A 12,841-nucleotide genomic window follows, 5' to 3' on the forward strand; every position below is an offset into this window, starting at 1 on the left:
TTGTTTCTATAGTACAGATGCTATCAGCAACCCCTTAAATTTTGTGCCTTGGAATACAACTCCAATTACTGTACCCCAATTACAATTTTGCTCACCCCCATTAGACTAGGACAGAAGAAACTCTACCTTATAATATGAAAAGTCCCATAAGGTCACACAGTATCTTTCCCACCAAACTTGTAACTCACAGACTAGAGACTATGTATTAGATCAAAACTAAAAGCCCTGGGCTTTCTCTTTCCCCTGAATTTCTCCAAGGTCCCCAGGACAGAGTTTTGTATACATTTACCAGGTTCAGTAAAACTATTTCAAGGAATGGATGAGAAGATCTTGGCAGGAGTAGGAGTAACATGTTTCCTGGTTTGGGCTGGTTAATAGGAGAGAGTGACTCAGCAGGAAAGAGGGGGTCTGGCTAGGGGTGCTGACGAAGGAGCAATTAGGAGAGTGGTTGAGCATTTCACTCCTGCGGTAGAGATTGGGGAAGAGTAAGTGAGTTAGGAAAATGTCAGTGACCAAAGGAAGAGAAAAGAATTCAGAATAAAAGGTTCAGGAATCCCTGACTCACTAGGCTGCCAAGAGGCCCTAGAAGACATCATGTCTATTCTCTTGTCTCCTTAGCTCACTCAGGTGGACTTCCTGCTTTAAGATCCTCTAAAACTCTAGGAGAATTGATTCCTATGGTGCTATAATACAAGATACAGCTAAGTTTTAATTAGTTTGAATAAAGGAACCTTCTGAAAAGAAGTGGCATTTATGTAAAATATGGGAATTGGTTCCAGTACAATGAAAACATGCTAGTCAAATTCAAATAATTTGACCTTGTGGGATTTATTATTCAGATTCATCATTTTCTTTAATGGAAACCTAACAACTTGCCACCAATATTCACATTCTCAGACCTCCTAGCTGTTATTGGGAATGTGGTCCATCATTGTAACTGTCAGGAAGTATGTCCTGATGCCTAGCTTTAGTCCCTCATGTTGCAATTTTAACTTTGTCCTATTTTGCTTTATTCTCTGTGGAAATGTATTAAAGAAGGAACCTTTCTTTTTTTTAACCTCTAAAACAGGGCTTCTTAAAATTCTTCTCTTCATGACCCCTTTTTGCCCAAGAAATTTTTATGTGACCCTGAGCATATACATTTATAAAATAGATACACAAATCAAACATCTACTGATAATAAATCATAATTTTAAGATTCCCACATTCAGTTATATGACCCCATATGGGGTCACAACCCACAGTTTAAGAAGTTTGCTCTAAAATATCTTTCTCCTTTGGCTCTCCATTTCCTTTCCCACTGCAACCACCCTAATTAAGGCTCTCCTCTTTTGTTGCCCAAATGGTTGTAACAGCCTTCTAATTGCTCTTCCTGCCTCCAAGTCTAACCTTTTTTCCAGCCCAATTTTCACAGCACTGCCCAAGTAATTTTCCTAATGTACCAGTCTGATCACATCACTCCTTTACTTAGAAATTTTTAGTGCCTTTCCATTCCCAACAGAATAAAGTTTAGGGTGCTGATCTTGACATTTAAGTTGCTTTATAGTCTGACTCCAACCTGTCTGTCTAATATTATCTCATTCTACTTCCCTTCAAGTATTCTACACTACAAGCAAAATGGATAACTTTTATTCTTCTGTTCTTTTCTCATCGTCTACCATCTTTGTGCCTTTGTTCATCATGCCCCCTCCATGCTCTGAATAAATATCTTCCTCTCAATCTTCTCTCTATCTGCTGGCTAAGGTATATGGAGTGTTCGGGGAAGGCTCTGTTGTGAACCATTGCTGAATCATTTTCAGGGCTGCTCATCCACCTTTGATATCCACTTGTTACCCAGTTCTCACCTGTGGCTCCAAGAAGCTAGAATGTGCACATTCATACCCTGGTAAAAGCTATGTCAGCCCTTGGGTTAAGCCAGACAGAGTAACCAAAGGCGTCAAACTCTGTGAATTAGGGGGATTTCTACTCCAAGCTTGTCAAAACTTCTCCTGGCAGAATTGGTGGATGAATACAATTTGTTACAATAGCTATAAAGGTGGCTGAAGCAAGTACTATGGAGCACTTAGAGCTTGGTCAGACATTAAAGATGTCAAGGCTATTCACTACATCCTGGCTCATTGCTTGGATCCTCATCCTGACTTTTGTCTTGTGCCTGGATTTCAATAACTCAGGAAGAGAGAGTAAAGGTGATGACTTTGTGCAAGTCTGTCTCATTTAAATCCAATTCATGAACAAGTCAAGACATCATTCCATGATGTCATCAGTCCTCTTTGAAAATGAAAGACAAACGACAACATCTCTATTTGTTGAAGTCCCCTATTTCCTTCAAGGTTTAACTTGGATATAATCTTCTCTGTGAAGCATTCATTCAATCGTTTACCCCCTAAGGAATGTGATCTTCCTTTTTAGTTTCCTCATAGTATTCTGCTGGTACCTTTCTTTTGCCTCTATCATGTTCTACCTTGTATCATATAAATACAATAAATACAATATGATATGTACTCCCTGTTGGACTGTAAGCTCTGTTAGGAGAATGTTTATATTGTTTTTCATCTTTAGATCATGAATGCCTAGTGTCTAGGTGAAGTGTCTAATTTCTTTCCAATCAGTATTGTTGGAACTAACTCCCTCTAATACAGACTACAAAACATATAGAATTTCAGAGAGTTCAGTGTAGCACTTGAACCCTCTCCCTTCAGTACAGGCTCCCCAGTCAGCTAGTCAAGGTTCTAGGTATTTTGTGGGTCAGAATTTTTCTACAAATTTTCCCTTATAAGTCCCTACCAATTTGTCAGAAAGAAGATGCCATTATATAGTTATTTTTTAAAGAATGTTTTAATAAATAGCATTGTAATAAAGTAACAATAGAACATTTCCCTAAAATCCTTGAGCTCACTCTCCTACAAACATACACAAATTCACTGGAAAGAGTAGACACACAGAAAACCATCTGTGGGGCCACAGTTATGTGAATAAACACCTGTGACCGGGGCAATCCATGAAGGGATGCACATGCAGAGAACATATGTGATGAGAACTCATGCATGAAGAGATAATTCATGCCTCTGATGATGCAAAGCTGCTGATGTTTTCAGATGATGTCATTTTATTTTTGTCTGCTGATCCTACTCTCTCTGCCAGGTAGTTCCCTCTGCTATTCTCTGCCAGACACTGGATCCCAGCCACTTCACGCTGAGTATTATTTCTCTGCTCTAGTTGGTTTTCAGAATCATCTAGCAAGTTGTCCAACATCCATTAGTGTTAGCAAGTCTTTCCCCTGAAGGGAGGTCTACAGCTTTGTTAAATAGCTCTTTGAAGTCACCTATATCATGTGCTGGAGGAATGCTGTGATTAATAAACCTCTTCTTTCAGTTCATTCAGCTTGCTTATTCAATTCATTCTTTTAGCCTCTGATTGTATCTTGGCTAAAATCCCCATTTCAAAATTACCTGCAATTGTGTTCTTCAACTACTGAGAGTGTTATGATTAATAAGCCTCTCCTTACAAGGATGACTACAGTTCTCCTAAGCTACCCTTTCTAGAAAATGGCTATGAAGAAGAATATGGCTATGGAGATTTTTTTTTAGCTTTCCCTTTCAATTTCTAAAAGACTTTCTTTCATCTAGGCTGTACCTAAAGATAAAAGAAGCTCAGCTAAAACCTGTTTTGCACTTTGAACTCTGCTTAAAACACTTTTGATTGATTCTTCTGTTAACTGTCCTTTTTGTCTACTGTGTTTTTTGAGTTTCTTAGTTTAACTGACCATCTCACATATGGTTAAAACCCATTTTTAGTTGTTAAGGCTATATTATACTCCCCAGAAAAGGTAATTATCCTCAGAGCTTTAGTTCTTCAATGGAAAAGAAACAGAGTGGAAAAACTATTCTTCTTCCCATTGTTTTTCCTTTTTTCTTTGCAAATACCTTAGACTCAGTTGGCTAGAGAAGGTTGAAAAGTGATTGTCAGTTGTCCCACTTATTCCCAGTAACATAGTATAGAGCCTGATCTCTATCAGGTTTCTATTAAGTTACCCAGGGTCATATAATGAAAAAAATATTTTTGAAATCAGATCTTTCTATGTTACTTGAACATTGTCCAGGACATGGGGCTCAGTGTCCAAGAGTTTGGACCACTATACTTTTCCTTTACTCTGAGAAGGGTCAGACAGGAAAATGTTCTCCCCCCACCCCAGTTCCTCACCTCTATACACAAAGGTCTTTCCAGATAGACTAGACATTCCAATTATCTTATTGTCTGTCATTCACTGGTGTAGAGGCAGGGTTTCATTGTATCTTTATCCTTTAACCCTCTGTCTCTTTTTAAAAGAGATGCACATGCCCTGCCAATAGGTGCCTTATTTTTAGTCTCCAAAGTTTAAGGAATGTTATTTCCCTTCCTCTCCATTTCTACCTTCAGTGTCTATCTCTTAATAAGTGCTTAATAATTCTCTGTTTCTATCCTCTCCCCCTACCCCTCTCTTTCTGCCTTTCCATGTCTATCTACTTTTTCCTTTTGTTTTATGGATCTCTCCTTTCTGTCTCTTCTATTCTTTTTTATCTCTCTCCAAGTATAATTCTGAACCTCTGCCTCTCAATGTCAATTTCAACTTAATTTTTATTTTAGTCTCTTCTTATTACTGGGATTTGATAATACTGTCCATGGAAGCAACTTAAGAGAAATCAAGAAGAACCATAACAATCAGCTTTGGCAAGCTTCACCTGTGGTCAACAGTGTAAAATCCATTTGGTGCAAGCATTACGCTAGTGACCAGCATCACAAAATGAGCCTTTATTTCAACTTTCTAAGACAAATTCCATTGTCTGGGGAAAATAAACCTGAAATAGTACTTTATGGCAGGGAAACAGAGCCCCTGGGATACCCTGCCCTTTAAATTTGGATGCCATGGATTAAATCCCTGCTTGTCTCAATTTTGTTACAGTTCTGAATTCAAGGGTTTTATTGTGAAACAATTACTTACCATGATATATAACCATTTAAATGTTTTCTGGAGGTTTGGAAGATTGGCAATATGACCCTCATGCTTAAGATGGGCTCCATAAGGCAGAGTTTCTTAAGCTTTTTTCACTGATGATCCCTTTTTGGCCAAGAAATTTTTGTGTGATATCAGGTATATGTATATAAAATAGATATACAAATCAAACATTTATTGATAATAAATCACAATTACATTTTGATATTATTCTTTTCTTGGTTGTTATTTCCATCTACTATATTGTACAATATGTATTATTTTCCTGCTTTTGCTTCCTTATCTTTGCATGAATTCATATTTTATTATTCAATATATTCAATCTGTCATTCCATTCATTTTTGAGATCCTATGTGATGTCCTGACTACAATTTAAAAAGTTTTGCTATAAGTGACCTTGGGAATTTTAGGTTCCTAATTCAATTAAATTCAATTTACTAAGTGCTTATTATGTTAAAGATACTAGAAAAATATAGCTAGAAAATAAAAAGATGAAAAATATGCCCTAAGCTCAAGAAGTTTACAAATTACCTGCTTAGCTGATAGAAGTCAAAGCTCAGAAAATTTAAGTGGCTTATACAATTAGTATTGGTGTCAGAATTTGCACCCAGTTTCAAAAATTATCTAGAACAATTCCTATTTGAAGCATGAATTCCACCTATACTATCACTATCAAGAAATCATCTGGGCCCTTTTTGTTTGTTTTAGTTTAAAAACAAAATAACTATTAATATCTTATACTTTTATAACATCTACGTTGCCCAATTTATTCCTTCCAGAAAGCTAACCCTTAAAACACAGAAGAAAAAGAGAGGAAGCCCTTCCCCCAACCCATTTAGCAAAACTAATCAATACCATAGTCTAGTATTATCAGTAATTTTTTCACAGTTTCTTCCCACCCCTACTCTACCATCAACAAAAAAGTAAAGAAATAGCTCCTCATTTTTTTTTCTTCCCAGATTATTTTTACCTTCCGAATACAATTCTTCCTTTACAACAACAACAAAATTCGGTTCTGCACATATACATTGTACCTAGGATATACTATATTTAATATGTATGGGAATGCCTGCCATCTAGGGGAGGGGGTGGAGGGAAGGAGGGGAAAAATTCGGAACATAAGGGAGTACAAGGGATAATGTTTTTCAAAAATTACCTATGCATATGTACTGTAAAAAATGTTATAATTATAAAATTAATTTTAAAAAAATAAAAAAAAATTCAAGAAAAAAAATTTTGGAAAAAAAAAAAAAAAAGAAGTAGCTCCTTACGTAGCTCTGCTTTGGACCCAAGTTTGACCATTATATTTTCACCTCACTCAATTTTGATATTATTCTTTTCTTGGTTGTTGTCTCCATTTATAATATTGTAGTTCTTTCATATATTGTTTTCCTGTTTCTGCTTCCTTACCTTAGTATCATTTCATATGTTTTCCCATGTTTTCCTTATTCAGTGTATTCAATCTTCCATTGCCTTCACATATTGTGACTTGTTTAGCCAGATTCTTCTTTTTAATCATTGCCAATGTCAGGTAGGTCAACCCTATCTCATGAGAACATTTTCAAGTAACTCTAATTATTAGGTCTATAAAAATGAGTAGGATGACTGAGCATGGGAGTTAAAATACTATATTGGGATGAAGACAATCTCTTTCCTGTAAGGGATGATTTGGGCCTGTTTAATCTATTAGAATTAGTTAATGGTGTGGAGAGATGGAAAAATGGGTATGTGTGTGTATACACATATGTGTATTTGTATATAATGTATATACAATGTGAATACGTGTATATATACATACACACACAGAAGAACAAAAGGGAGCCTTTGTGTATATAATTAATAAAACCTTTTAAAAAGCCAGTGACAAAGCTTCCTAAAATGAAGATGACAGTTTTTTAAATTGAGTCCCTACAGACTTGGCAGTGCTGTTTTGTCATGAATAGAAAATAGACTTAGAGACAAGAAACAAAAAAAAAGGGATAAATGGGCTCTTCTCTGGGTGGAGAAGTTAACAGGGAGGCTCATTCATTCATTTTCTTACTCACCAAACATTTAGTAAGCCTGGTATGTGGCAGGCATTGTGCTAGGTGCTGCATTTTTTTAAAGAAGCCTTCTTTTCTTGGCACAGGGAAGTCCAAAGGAGGAACTCACTCTAATGCAGATTGTTTGGGTCCACTGAGAAGGCACTGATTTGCTTAGAGTCACACAGAGACAAAAAACAAAACCAAAGAAGCAAAAGTCCTTGTCTTCAAGAAACTGCATTCTATGGGGAAGAAATGACATATACTCAGAAAAATAAATACCAAATAAATGGAGAGTGTTCACTAGCAACAGGGATGATTAGAATGAACCGCATATAGTAGATAGTAATTTAACCTAGGCATCAGTGTTAACCCTGAAACTATTCCTCTTTGGGCAGTAAGGTGATAAAGTATGATAGAGCGCTGGACCTGGAGACAGGAAGACCTCAATTCAAATGTGGCTTCACACATTTACTAGCTGTGTATCCCTGGACAAGTCACTTAACCCTATTTGCCTCAGTTTACTCACCTGTAAAATGAGCTGGAAATGACATAACAAGCCAATCTTAATCTTGTATCTTTGCCAAAAAAACCCCCCCAAAAACCCTCAAATGGGGTCATGGAGATATGGTCATAACTAAAATGATTGAACAACAAAAACATTTCTCTGGATTTTTTCTACTACTGTCTAGGGTACCACTATTTTTTCAGGTTCACATGTTCAAAACTTTCGTATCATCTTTGGCTTCTCACTTTTCACTCACCACACATATCTAATGAGGTTCAGGGTCTGATTATGTTCCCCCTTTGCCCAATAATCTCCAGTGAGTCCCTGTTGTCTCGAGAATTCAAAAATATGCTTCTCTGTTGGGCATTTAAGGTCCTTTACAACCTGACTCCTACCTACTTTTTGGTCTTTTTATATTTTACTCCTCAAACTCTCAGTTTAGCACCTATAATACTTGGCTTTCCTCTCTCTGTCTCTTTGTTCTGGCTACCGCCATGCTTGGAATGTGTCTCCTTCTTACTTCCATCTTTTGAAACTCCTTTGAAATCCTTTCAAGACTCAGCTTAACAATTTGGAACTATATCCAAAAACGTATCAAACTATGCATACCCTTTGATGCAGCAGTGTCACTACTGTACAAAAATGTTTGTAATAGCTCTTTTTGTGATGATAAGAATTGGAAATTGAGTGGGTGCCCATTAAATTGGAGAATGACTAAGTTATAATATATGAATGTAATGGAATATTATTGTTCTATATAAAATGATGAGCAGGCTGATTTCAGAAAAGCCTGGAAAGACTTACATGAACTGATGCTGAGTAAAGTGAGTGGACCCAGAACATTGTTCACAGAAACAGCAATATTGTCTGATGATCAACTTTGATAGACTTAGCTCTTATCAGCAATACAGTGATCCCAAATAATTCCAATAGATTCGGGATAGAAAATGTCATCCGCATCCAGAGGGAGAACTATGGAGAGTGAATATGGATCAAAACATAGTTTTTACTTTTTTTTGGTTTGCTTTTTCTTTCTTGTGTTTTTCCCTTTTGTTCTGATTTTTCTTGCATAACATGACTAATATGGAAAGGTGTTTAAAAATGATTGCACATTGTACCTATATCAGATAACTTGCTGTCTTAGGGAGATAAAGGAGAGAGGGAGAAAAAAATTTAGAACTCAAAATCTTACAAAAATGAATGCTGAAAACTATCTTTACCTGTAATCGGAAAAATAAAATACTATTAAATTTTAAAAAGACAGTTCAAGTTATACCTTCTATATGGAACCTTTTCTTATTATTCCCAGCTGTTGTACCTTATATATCATAACTACTTTTTATTTATTTTGTGTATGTTATATATATCTTATTATATATATATATGCATATATATATATATATACACAATATATGGATAGATATATGAGTGTGTGCATGTTATTATACGTATGTTATTGTGTATGTCACATATCTCTAGATCTGTATGTAGATATAAATGTATGTGTATGTATGTGTTGTTTCTCCCAAAAGAATATAAGTTTCCAGGGGGGCAGCTAGATGGTATAGTGGGTAGAGCACCAGCCCTGGAGTCAGGAGAATCTGAGTTCAAATCTGACTTCAGACACTTAACACTTCCTAGCTGTGTGATCCTGGGCAAGCCACTTAACCTCAATTACCTTGTAGACAAAAAAAAAGAATGCAAGGTTCTTGAGGACAGGAATCATTTTTGCTTTTTCTTTGTATCCCTAATGTATAGTGTTTGACACACAATAAATGCTTGTTGATTGACTGATTGATTTATTGATAGGACTCTGTTGGGATATCTTGGGCTGAATGCTATTTCTTACATCCTTCTCTGTTCTGTCTCTGTTTCTATGTGTCTTGCTGTTTCACTCTGTCTCTTTATTACTCTATTTTTCCACCATGCCTTTTTTCTCGCTATCTCACTTTTTCCGGAACTCTGAGTCTTTGATCTTACTGGGCCTCAAGATGACTTCACAAATACCTTATCCCACAGACAGTGGGTGTCCAGTCTTTTCCTCTGAAGCATGACTGTATGTTTGCATGCAGTAACTCAATGATGTGTGTGTGAGTGAATCATCACAAGAGTGGGATTCTAGATTGGGAGGAAAGGTGCAGTTGTGTGTGTATGTGAAGGATGGGGTTTTATGGGGGAGGCAAAAATGACATTGTAGGGAATGGAGAAATGACAGGATTATATATCTGGGAATATGTGTGTGTGTGTGTGTGTGTGTGTGTGTGAGAGAGTGTGTGTGTGTGTACACCAAGATTTATATGCTAACAGCTTGAGTTGTAGTAGAATAATAATAATAATTAGAAGGACTAGAACCTTTACAGCACTTCAAAGTTTACAAAGTGCTTTATAAATATCAATTTCATCTGTTCCTCACATCAACCTGTCGGGTAGATGTCATCATTATATTCATTTCATAGTTGAGGAAATGAGGCAGGAACTAAATGACTTGCACAAGGATACACAGCTAGTGTCTGATGTATGATTCGAATTTAGGTCTTCCTGATTCCTGGTTCAGAAATCTATCCATTGTACCACCTAGGTGCCAAGTAGGGAGGAAAGTACTGTAGCAAGACATATATGACCAATTGAAAGCAGCCAGAGCTGCTTAGTACACATTCTTTGCATGGTCTATTCCTGTACAACCTCTGCTATATGTGTGTGATAGGATCATGGATTTATCAAGCAAGCAAAAATTTATTAAGCACCTACTATGTGCCAGGGTCCATGTCAGTCATCACTGTGTACCAGGCTTTCTAGAGATGCAAAGACAACAGTGAAATTGTCACTGCCCTCAAAGATAAATTAAAAATATAAAAGATAAAATCAAAAATATCTTAATGACAAAGAAAACAGTACACAAATATTTACACACAGAAGACATATTTTGGAAGTGGGGGGTACCATTAGTTTGAGAGAACCAGGAGAGACTTCATAAGGAGCATGTAGAGCAGCTAATGAAAAGGTGTGGAGATTAGTGATGTAGTGTTATTTGTAAGTACTGACAAGTCAGCTGTTTGCCTATTTCCAATAGAGGACACACATGGAAGAGAGTAATACATACATAAAGTGGAAAGAGAGAATAAAGCCAGATCATGAACATGGGGCTATGTCAAACAGAAATGTTTATAGTTGATCCTAGAGGTAATAGGAAGCCACAGAAGTTTATTGAGGAGAGGAATTACATGATCAGATCCCCTTAAGAATAACAAAAATTTAATAATAAACAATTTGTTAGTTATGTGGAAGATGGATTGAAATGGGTAGAGACTTGAGGCCAGAAGACCAATTAGGACCAATTAGGAATGTCATCTATGGTTACCCCCTCAGTTTAGAGATGATAATCATAGTTTTAAGTGAAGTTATTTTTTGAAAACTCTATTCCAGCTATTCCCTTCCTTGCCTTGGACCCTTTTGCCATAGACACACATTCTAGCAAGTCACCCAGGAAGTTTGCAAAAGGAGCAACTTAATGCCAGCATACCCCAACAGAAGGTTCCACTTTTCATTTCTCTTTGAGATCTCTTTCTATCTTATGCTTGAACCAGTTCTGTCCCAAACTCTATCCAGTCCCCATGTCTTTCTCTCTTTTGTCTATAGCTGACTCAGGAGGACAAGAAAAGGGGCTGCAGGAAATCCAGTCCATGTCAAATTGTATGCCATTCACCCTTCAAATACAGTACCCCAATGTAACATGCCCTCCTGGCAGTTACAATTACTAGTCTGTCCTAGGCCCAACAGAGTACCTTTGACCACTGACCTTTGTAGTGTCAACTCTACCCGGCTCACCTCCTCTGAGGCCTTCAAAGGTCTCTGGTCACAATCTCTTGAATCTATAGTTTAGTAACCAGTAGCACACCCAAGAATAGCCACGTGTAATCTTAAAAGCCTTTATTATATCTACTCACATAATGCCCTGACTTGTTAACTCCCTAGGGAACACCTGGTCTGAAGACCCACGTGTTCTCTACCAACTCCTTACCTCTCGGCTATCCATCCACTTGGCTCAGCTACCCCAGGCTAGGGAGCCAGGTTAAAGAGAGCGACTTGCTGCAAGCAGTGGGCTTATAAAGGGCCTGTGAGGTCACACACACAGCCAATCAGCGAGAGAGCCGTCACCCATTACAAAGCTATCTCAATATGGACAGGATCCCACCCACAGGGCAGTCCTATATCCACAGAGATTATTACTTCTGGGCCACTCAATTTCCTGTTGCGCTGTGGCCACCCATTTAAAGGATCCTTATACTCCAATAACTCTTTTTATCTTAGAGTATTTCATTCTTCTTAGGATCTATCTTCATCCTTCCATACTAGCCTGGAACTGGGTTTGTTGCCAAGCTAACCTGGGTTCAAGGCCTTGCATCATCATTACTTAGTTGTGGAAAAGTCACTTGAATCCTTTAGGACTCAGTTTCTTCATCTGCAAATTGGAAATGATAACACTAACTCCCTTGAAAAGTGGTTATATAAAGACTATGAGATAATGCATATAAAACTGTTGAGTAAATTGTAAAAGGCTATGTATATTTAAGGTGGTAGTTTTATTATAATTGAACTACTATGCTTCCTTTTGGTCTAAGTAAGACTTGTGCTTTACATGCCTTCTAGGGGACCTAGCTGCAATAGCTCCCTAGAGGATAATATGGCATAAATCACCAGGTGGAGCTTCAGCCAATTTCTACTGGGCATGTTTGAACAACTCCTAAATTTCACTTTTGAGTAATTTACTTTACCAATTGAGCAACACCAGACTACAGTTTCCCCCTCCCCATCCCTATGTTTGCTTTTGCTGGGTTTCTGTCTAGTTTTTAATCTAAAGGTATGATTTAATCGTATCCTAATTCATCACTAGCTGGTCTAGTGTCTCCATTCCCACAGGATTTCCACCTCTCCCAACTTTCACCCAAAAGGATTACATATTCACATGTAGATAAAACAAACCCTTTGTATAAAGAAAACAAAACTAACATCATTGACTTTAATAATCTTGAGGGACGGGCAATCTCTTGTTTCTAGGGAGGCTTGCTATCTCTACTTTCCATACTTACCCATTTTTCTATTCTTGATGGAGTATAATAGTATAATTCAATATTATCAGTTATAGTCCATTAACTCTTTAAAGAGGAAGGAAAGTGAATTGTTTATTAATTGTTTGTGGAAAAAGTCATAATTATTATACAGTGTTCATTTTCTTTTTTTGGCCTTTTTACACTATTGTAGTCATTTTATATATGACTTTCCTTGTTCTGCTTACCTTATTCTGCATCAGTTCTTTTGAGTCTT

This window comes from Sminthopsis crassicaudata, chromosome 4 (genome assembly GCF_048593235.1).
Source record: "Sminthopsis crassicaudata isolate SCR6 chromosome 4, ASM4859323v1, whole genome shotgun sequence".
In the NCBI taxonomy this organism is placed as follows: domain Eukaryota; kingdom Metazoa; phylum Chordata; class Mammalia; order Dasyuromorphia; family Dasyuridae; genus Sminthopsis; species Sminthopsis crassicaudata.